We start from the raw sequence: 8,603 nt of genomic DNA, 5'->3' as shown, positions 1-8,603 counted from the left end.
TGACCTTGGTGTCTGCAGAGTTGTTTCTCACATATTCTCCTCTTGCTGGCTGCAATTGCACATATTTTTCCCCCCCCTTCTTAAATCCATTAGCCCAGAGGTGCTACCAGGGTCACTGATGGGCTCGGCCTCTTGGAGCTGGCTGGCATTGGCTCTGTCAGACATGGGGGAAGCTCCTAGCAGCTTCTCACAGAAGCCACCCCTGTAGCCCCCTGCTACCAAAACCTGGCCACGCAAACCCAATACACGAGGTTAATAGCAGAGAAGGGTATGGGGGCACATCTGCTGTGCATATATGCTTAGACAGAAGCCAGAATCTCTGGTCACCACTGGCAGCACCTCCGCAAACAGATGTTAGGAGTCCTTGGTCTGCAGCTGCGTGGGATACAGCGTGGGTACACATATGTATAGAAGCTCCAAGAGCAAATAAATAGCGTTTGAGATTAAAGTTAGTATGAAATGAAATATGTTAGTGCTGCAAGTTCTTTGCTGCCTTTTTTCTGAAACAGTTAACTAAAAATGACACTGGGCAGATTTGTCTGTTTCCATAAATGTTTTGCTGCCTCTGATCCTGTGCAAGTGAGAATTCAGCTGAGATTGAATGAAAACCCCATGACCAAAGAAACTGTTTGGAATTTTGTGGTTACTGGACTTTTTGTTTTGAGACTAGTTTTAAAATGCAGCTTTTTATTTGCTGTAAAAAGAATATAAAGTATTGTCTTTGTTTTCTGTCAATTAGAAATACACTAGGTGGGCATATAGCAAATACAATTAGTAAGCAGAAGTTAGTCACTATTATTTTGGAGGTTTTATCAATGTTACAGGGTAAATTTCCAAGTGTCTAATGGCTTTGAGCACTTGAGGGGATTATATTTTACATGTTTCTTCACCTCATGCATCACATAAGCTTGTCAGTCTGTGTCTTCTGATTTGGGAAAGGCACAACTGTGGCACTTACTTAGAGGTTTACAGCTTTTCATTCAGAATCAAATCTATGGTGGAGGTAGCACTCTGAATCAGATCTTCCTGCCTCATGATATATTCAAACACTTTTTATCAAAGAGTACAGGTCAAAAAAAGGGCTGCCTTCTCAGATCCTGCCTATAATAAACCAGCCCATCTGCAAAGGAGCTGGCTGGCTGGATTTTTAGCTGTATGCCTGCTAGAGCACTGTTCTAGAAATTCTTTGTGGTGCCGATTACAAATCTGATTTTGATCTTGATGTTCTTAATGGCTGGCTATTGCCATTTATTCTTCTTCCAGCATTGGGTTTTGCTTTAAATAATTATTCCCTTCCTGACAATGTGTCAATGAGAGCGATTGTGTCTTGTCTGTGTTCCTTTTGCAAAGGAAACAGCTGCTGTTCTCCGTGTCAGCCCCTTGGTGCTCAGAGCAAAGCGTGTTACCTTCCGAGCAGATTATGCAGCTCTAAGTGTGTGCTGTGCTTTAAAGTCCACCAGGATTCAGTCTCGGAGTGGAAGAGCTTACAGTCTAAGTATAGATCTAAGACAGCGCGCAGACAGAGCAAGAGAGAGAATAAGGTTAACAGGATTATAAGGCTGATGGAGTTTGCAGCATGCTTAGTTTTGCGCCGCTACGCAGAAACACAGTGTAGTTGTTCATGAGAGAGATGCTGAAGCTGCACCGCAGTGGAGAACACGGTGGAGTCACGGGGCTCACGAAGGAGAGCAAATGCTGGGAAAGGAGCGTGAAGAAGTAGGCCTGGCCTTTTTTAATGGAGGGACTGGAAGAGTAACCTGTTGGGGCCCAGGTGCCTCCAGCTTATGTTTTCTGGAGAGAGACTGAAGAAACCCTCAGGGGATGTTTCTCCCTGGACATGGGTCTATATTACTTTTTAATGTAAATGACTATCTAAAGGGGCTTCTATAATGGCCAAGGCAGGGTTTGGGCTAGCTGTAAAATTGTCCCCAAATTTCCAGTTTAGAAATAGGGTGAGTAGGCAGGATCTTAAAATAACCAACCCATGAGCTGTAAGGGTTGGGAAACCCGCCACAGAAGTGCCTGGTGAGAGGGCATTTTCCTCTTCAGAAAAATGAACTTTGGTCCTGGTGACTGGTCCCGTTGCAGAACCTTTCAATGCCAATGCCAGAGACGGAGAGCTGAAGAGTGGGAGAGCCCCAAATTATTTTATATCCCTGTTAGTGGACTGTGTGTTCAACCTCTTTGGCTTAGAGAAAGGATGGCCCATGAGTTTTAACTATGAAATACGTATTTGAGCCTTTAAACAGTGTTTTACAGTTCTTCCGTACTGTAACTCTACCTCTGGTGTAGGTTGTTTTATTTTTCTGTATCCGTATTTTCACTGGCTTGCTCTTTCTACTGGTGTAGCAGAGCAAGAGAATTGAAGTAATGGGGAAAGCTGTGAGAAAGAATTTGTGCATTTGGATTTTCTAAGATAGCATTTTAAACTATTTCAGTGTGTATCCCTCTCTTTTTTCCTTCCCTCTGCCTTCAAGCCTTGCTTTGCCATGGGAAGATGAGATTTTTAAATGCTTTGCACCGCAGCACGATAAATGTTACCATTAACTGGCATTATCTCCAGGCAAAACTTAAGCGGTTCCTGGGCTAACTAACCAAACATCTTCTACAACTATGGCCGTTCAGGGGCAAGCAGTGAAAATGCTGTCGTTTGGTGGTGGAATCGTATCCTATTTTTGCAGTTTTTGTCCAAAGTTTTCTGATGACGTTCAGACCATTTCAGCTGAGGCTCACTTTTCTCCTCCTTTAAATCATCCTTCCAAGCAGACGAGGAAAAAAAAAAAAAATAAAAAAATATCTGTTTGCAGAGGGGAAGCTTGTGTGGGGGAACGAACCAAATCTCAGCCCAAACCAGCCGGCCCCGCTGCGGTGCGGGGCCCGGGCCCTTTGGGGCGGGCGGGCCGCCTTCTCCCGCTCCCGTGTGCCTCTCCGAGCGGTCCGGTACCGCCTCGTGAGCGCAGGCGGCTTTTAAAGGAAGAATCGGGAAAATTGGCGTCCGCGACGGGAAGGAGGAGGGGGAAAAAAATAAAAATAAAAATAAAAAAAAGTTGGTGTTTCCGCCCGGTTTCGAACCGGGGACCTTTCGCGTGTTAGGCGAACGTGATAACCACTACACTACGGAAACGCCCGTTGGAGCCACGCTGTCCTGCGATCCCCCTTGAGCGGGTAGAAGGAACATGGCGGCGCGGAGCGGCAGCCCCGGGGCGAGTTCCTCTCGGCGGAGGGCTGGAGGTGAAAGCCGGGTCCCGGGCAGCTCCCAGCGGCAAAAAGGGCAGCGCAGGCCGGGTCCGGCCGCCGCCAAACCGCTCCCCCTCCGAGGAGAGAGAAAAAACCCCGTTTACCTCAAAAAGATCGCACCCCGTCCCTGGGTGGGCTCGAACCACCAACCTTTCGGTTAACAGCCGAACGCGCTAACCGATTGCGCCACAGAGACGCGCTGGGAGCGAACCCCGCCGAGCCGCTCCTGACGCCCGCGGCGCAGAGCGCGCCCCGCCCGAGTTGGGCGCCGTGCTCGCTCCTGCTGCTCCTCGGTTTGCTTTTTTAAGCTGAAAAATATTCCTTCCCTTTTTTTGCCCCCCCCTCTGTTATTTCTGTGGCCATTCCCATAGGAGCAAGGGAGAGGGAAGCGGTAGACAAGCAGGAAAAAGAAAAAAAAGGGTTTAAAGTTATGTCTATTGACAGGACAACAGCTTCTTTCGGAGACGGACCAGCCGGCAAGCGAAAAATCTCTGTGAGTGTACGCCAAGGGCGAGGAAGACAAAAATGAGCATCGGCCTGCTGCTTAGCACATGCCCAGAGTATCCAATGTCCTTTCTTCCTGTAATGTCAATACGAAAAGGACTGGTCGTGACCAGAGACTTGAGGAACACAAGACAAAAGTCAACCCACCTCATTTAAAGACCTGCGATAATTGTTTGCAAGAGTTAATGGAAAGTGGAAACACTGACAGAAATGAGTCAAGGCAAAAGAAACATCTCAAGGAGAGCGGAAGGGAAACTGCTGCCCAAGCAGCCTCGCTTCAGCTCTTAAAAAAAAATAAAAATCTACAAAATGAATTATTAAACAATCAATTTGCAGCCACCTAAGAGGTAATAAGGTGATAACGACAGCTGACGTGAATCATGAAAACCAAATAATGCTAAAGTAGTATAATTTCCCTTCAGGAATTCCAGGTCCCAGAGACGGAGGGGACAGGCTGGAGCAAGGAAGAGGTACCCTTGGTGGATGAGGATCAGGTCAGGGAATACTTAAGCAACCTGCACATACCTACGTCCTTGGGCCCTGATGGGACGTACCCACAAGTACTGAGGGAGCTGGCAGATGGCACTGCAAGGCCGCTCTTGATCGTCTTTGATCGATCATCGCAACTGGGAGAAGTGCCCGAGGACTGGAGGACAGGACACGTCACCCCCAGCTTCAAGAAGGGCAAGAAGGATGACCTAGGGAACTAAAGGCCAGTCAGCCTCACCTCAGTCCCTGGGAAGGTGGTGGAGCAGTCAATGCTGGAAACCATCTCCAGACACATCAAGGACAAAGAAATCAGCGGGAGTAGTCAGCACGGCTTCGCCAAGGGGAAGTCCTGCTTGACCAACTCCGTAGACTTCCATGATGAAGTGACTGGCCTGGTGGATGAGGGGAGAGCGGTGGATATTGTCTACGTGGACTTCAGTAAGGTTTTTGACACTGTCTCCCTTAAGATCCTCACGGAGAAGTTGTTTGTGTAGGTGCTGGATGAGCAGACAGGTGCACTGAAGACTAGCTGAATGCACAGGACCGGAGGGTGGTGATGAGTGGCATGAAGTCCAGTTTGAGCCCAGTAACTAGTGGTGTACCCCAGGGATCAATACTGGATCTGGTCCTGTTCAACATCTTCATTAATGGTCGGAATGATGGGACAGACTGTGCCTTCAGCAAGTTTGCAGACAACGCCAAACTCCGAGGAGTAGCTCGTACTCCAGAGGGTCATGCTACCAGCTGGAGCGACTTCAACAGGCTGGAGAAATGGGCTGGCAGGAACCCCCTGAAGTTCAACAAGGAGAAGTGCAAAGTCCTGCACCTGGGGAGGAACAGTCCCAGGCACCGATATATGCTGGGAGCCACCCGGCTGGAAAGCAACTTGGCCAAAAAGGACCTGGGGGTCCTGGTGGACAACATGTTGACCATGAGCCAGCAACGGGCCCTTGCAGCAACGGCAGCGAACGGTATCCTGGGCTGCATGAGGAGAATTGTTGCCAGCGGGACAAGGGAGGTGATCCTTCCCCTCTACTCAGCACTGGTCAGGTCACACCTGGAGTGCTGGTCCAGTTCTAGGGTCCCCAGCTCAAGAGAGAGACGGGGACATACTGGAGAGAGTCCAGTGAAGGGCCACAAAGATGATGAAGGGGTTGAAGTCTCTCTCCTATAAGGAAATGCTGAGAGAGGTGGGACTGTTCAGCCTGGAGAAGAGAAGGCTCAGGGGGATTTTATCAACATATAAATACCTGAAGGGAAGGTGCAAAGAGGATGGAGTCAGTCTCTCTTCAGTGGTGCCCAGTGACAGGACATGAAGCAATGGGCACAAACTGAAACGCAGAAGGTTCCTTCTGAACGTCATGAAACGCTCTTTCACTGTGAGGGTGACCGAGCACTGGCACAGGTTGCCCAGAGAGGTTGCGGAGTCTCCATCCTTGGATAAGTTCAAAAGCCGTCTGGATGTGGACCTGGTCACCCAGCTCTAGATGGCCCTGCCTGAGCAGGGGGGTTGGACCTGATGACCTCCAGAGGTGCCCTCCAACCTCAGCCCTTCCGTGAGTCCGTGATTTTCCTCCCGTGACAGGGTGGCTGGTTGCTGGGGCTGTCGGGAGACCACCACGGTGACACCCCACCGTATCACAATGGCTGCTGAGAAGCTGCTTCTTGGGACCAAGGGAGGGAGAGATGACAGAGAGAAAATCCCCACGAGGTGCTTTTGTCACTCACCGGGCACCGCTCAAAGCCTAGAAATCAATAACTTCCCGAGAAATCAGGGGGCTTTTCCAAAAAGACCTCAGAAGGGGCTCAATTCTCCAGTCTCCCAACGGCAGAGAAAATACCAAATCTGCAGATGTGCCCAGGTCGGAGGTGGGTTTCCAGCATCCCGGCGGAGGGGCTTGGATTCAAATTGGTCTCGCTACATTGCAGCAACGCTCCAGGCTCAACCTGCTGAAATTTAATACAGATAAACCCAAACAACCGCTCTGGGGAAGGCGAGCCGTGGTGCACAAACTCCATCACGCGAGGCTCGCCGGCGAGGCAGGAGGGATGTCGAAATGGGCCCGAGGGTGAAGCGCAGCCGCAGGAATGTCAGCGGTGCGGCGCTTGGACAAAAAGGGAAATTTTACTCGGGAGAGGAACGGGTGAGACAGGGAGGGTGAAGAGGAGGATGCGCCAAGGGGCCCGAAGGGACTGCGGGCTCTGTCTTCAAGCGCCGTGTTTGAAAATGGATTTGGCCAAATGGAGGATGGAGACAGTAATGAAAAAGCTGAAGTCTGGGAAATGTGGAGAAGGAGGGGGTTTTTGAGGCAGCACTCTGACTGCTCCCACGGTTTCATTCTCTTGGCCACGCAAAATGAAGGCAGCATTTAAAAAACTGCAGCGTTGCCCTTTTCTTCATGTTGCGCTTCGCGTTTCCAGCTCTGTTCCCGCTCTGCTTTGGGGTTTTGTCAGGCTTCAGAAAGGATGCGATGCTGAAGCAGACTGACATAACGGCAGGTAGTCACACACACATATGTGTGTGTACTATAGATTTGGTGGTTCTATGGCGCTTTAAATTTGCAAAGCACGTTGCTATTATTAACCAACCAGTCCGAGGGACTTGTGTCCCGTTGCATTTATGATGAAGTGTGTCGGCTGTGCGTCGCCTGACATTTATACATAGGAACTTCACAGAAGCAGCTTTTATTTTAGTAGGAGACACACTTTCATTGAAGTCCTTGCAGCCCAGCGCCGAGCGGAGTGCATGAGAAGAGAGGAGAGATGAACATCCCAAAAGATATTTATAGATCTGTGTTCCCAGTCCTTTCCTCTTCAGTATGAAAGCAATTCTACAAAAGGATTATTTTGACTGGCTGTTCAAGATTTCCAGAGGAGGAGATTAATGTGCGGGAAGCCTCGCAGCACAACTGGCTTTGCACATTTTCCGGAGCTTCATGGCTCGCCGTGTCAAGGTTATCTTCCTCAGCCAGGAAGATGTGGATGTCAAATTGCAATGCAGCGAGAGGGAGGGCTGGGGTCTGACAGCGGCTGCTGAAGCGCAGAATTGCCTGTGCCCGGAGAGCACCGACCACAACTGGGGGTTACAGCAGATGCAGGCACTGTTCCCCAAGGTGGCCATCCCCCCCCAACACACCCCCTTTTTTTTTTTTTTTTTTGCATACTTGAGAAAATCCCCAATTTCAAATGGCCAAATGGGATATGATGGAGGTGTTTTGCACCGCTCTTTCTCCCAGGTGGACAGTGTTTTCGGGTGGTGCCAACCTTGCCTGACCCAGACAGTGATTCTGCGTGTATCTCACAAAAGAAAGGGAGGCAAGAGCCGCCCAGATGTTCAGGTTGCAGGGAGAGGGAACAATTTAACACGTAGATATGGCAGAAGCTGTTTGCAGAGTCATTCTGGCCCTACCTTAGCCCTCCCTTGCCAAGGCAATTCCCCAAATTGCAAAAAAATTGCCAGAACCTCCTTTCATCCTCCAGCTATGCCAGCACTAAGGGGTACAAAAAGGTAATGTCCCCTGCCCCAAGGGGGTTCTGCTCTGTCCGACTACATTTACAACAGTGTTCCTCTGCCACAGTAAAGGGACAGGACTTCCTCGGTGTCTCTCATACCTTCTTGATTACCTCTGCTCTCCCTTAAGCAAAGCACTCAGAGTGGTGTCACACTTAAAAAAAAAATAAATCAAAAAAACCTGCAGTTCTTCTTTAAAGGCAGCCACACCAAACAGATTCTCGCTGGCAAAGCTTTTTTCTCCCTCCGCACCCAGAAATCAGCTGAGCAAGCCCCGGTGTTGATGTCAGGGCGGTATTTTTTTGCAGGGAGGAGGGCGAAATCCTGTTTTCTTCCACGCATGTGTGAGGGATGACTTTGGAGCAAGCCTCGGCAGGAGGAAGCGATGGGCTGGGTTTCCAGCAAAGCGCCGGTGCTGCCGGTGTGTCCAGTGGTGCTGAGCAGTGCCGGGGACAGGCAGGAATCAGAAGGGGCAGAGCAGAATAGTGAAGCGGGTTTGAGGATGCGGTGAGAGGCGCTGAGCGGCAGGAAAGCAACGAGGTGGAAAACGAAGAGCAGGACGAGGAGAAAGCGAAGGCATCGGCAGCGCAGCCCTCGCGACCTGGTCTGCGCGTGGGAGGGGTTTTTTTTTGGCATTATGGCAACTTCAGACCTTAGCAGCCTGATTCCTACCCGCTTTATTATGAGACTCCTGCCAGACTGAAGCCACCTTTGGGAAGTCTTTGAAAGCAGGGAAACGTGTGCATTTTCGTGGCAAGTCGGAGGAGATCTCAGAGCAAGCTCATCTGCTTTTACTACCCCTCGTAAAAGCAAGCCTCGAGCCACGTGGTAGGTTTACACCGGTGTAAAACAGGCAGGAGAA

General features: G+C 49.9%; 2 non-coding genes across 2 annotated transcripts; both read right to left on the bottom strand.

Moving 5' to 3' along the window:
- Positions 1–3,051: 3,051 nt before the first annotated feature.
- Positions 3,052–3,124, bottom strand: TRNAV-AAC (transfer RNA valine (anticodon AAC)). The gene has a single exon. It is a non-coding gene; the product is annotated as a tRNA-Val (tRNA).
- A 235-nt stretch (positions 3,125–3,359) lies between these two features.
- TRNAN-GUU (transfer RNA asparagine (anticodon GUU)) lies at positions 3,360–3,433 on the bottom strand. Its single transcript has one exon. It is a non-coding gene; the product is annotated as a tRNA-Asn (tRNA).
- Positions 3,434–8,603: the final 5,170 nt, after the last annotated feature.

The sequence above is a fragment of the Buteo buteo genome, chromosome 18 (genome assembly GCF_964188355.1).
Source record: "Buteo buteo chromosome 18, bButBut1.hap1.1, whole genome shotgun sequence".
Lineage (NCBI taxonomy): Eukaryota > Metazoa > Chordata > Aves > Accipitriformes > Accipitridae > Buteo > Buteo buteo.
Note: the sequence above shows the minus strand (reverse complement) of the source record. Positions and strands in the feature narration are given on the sequence as shown.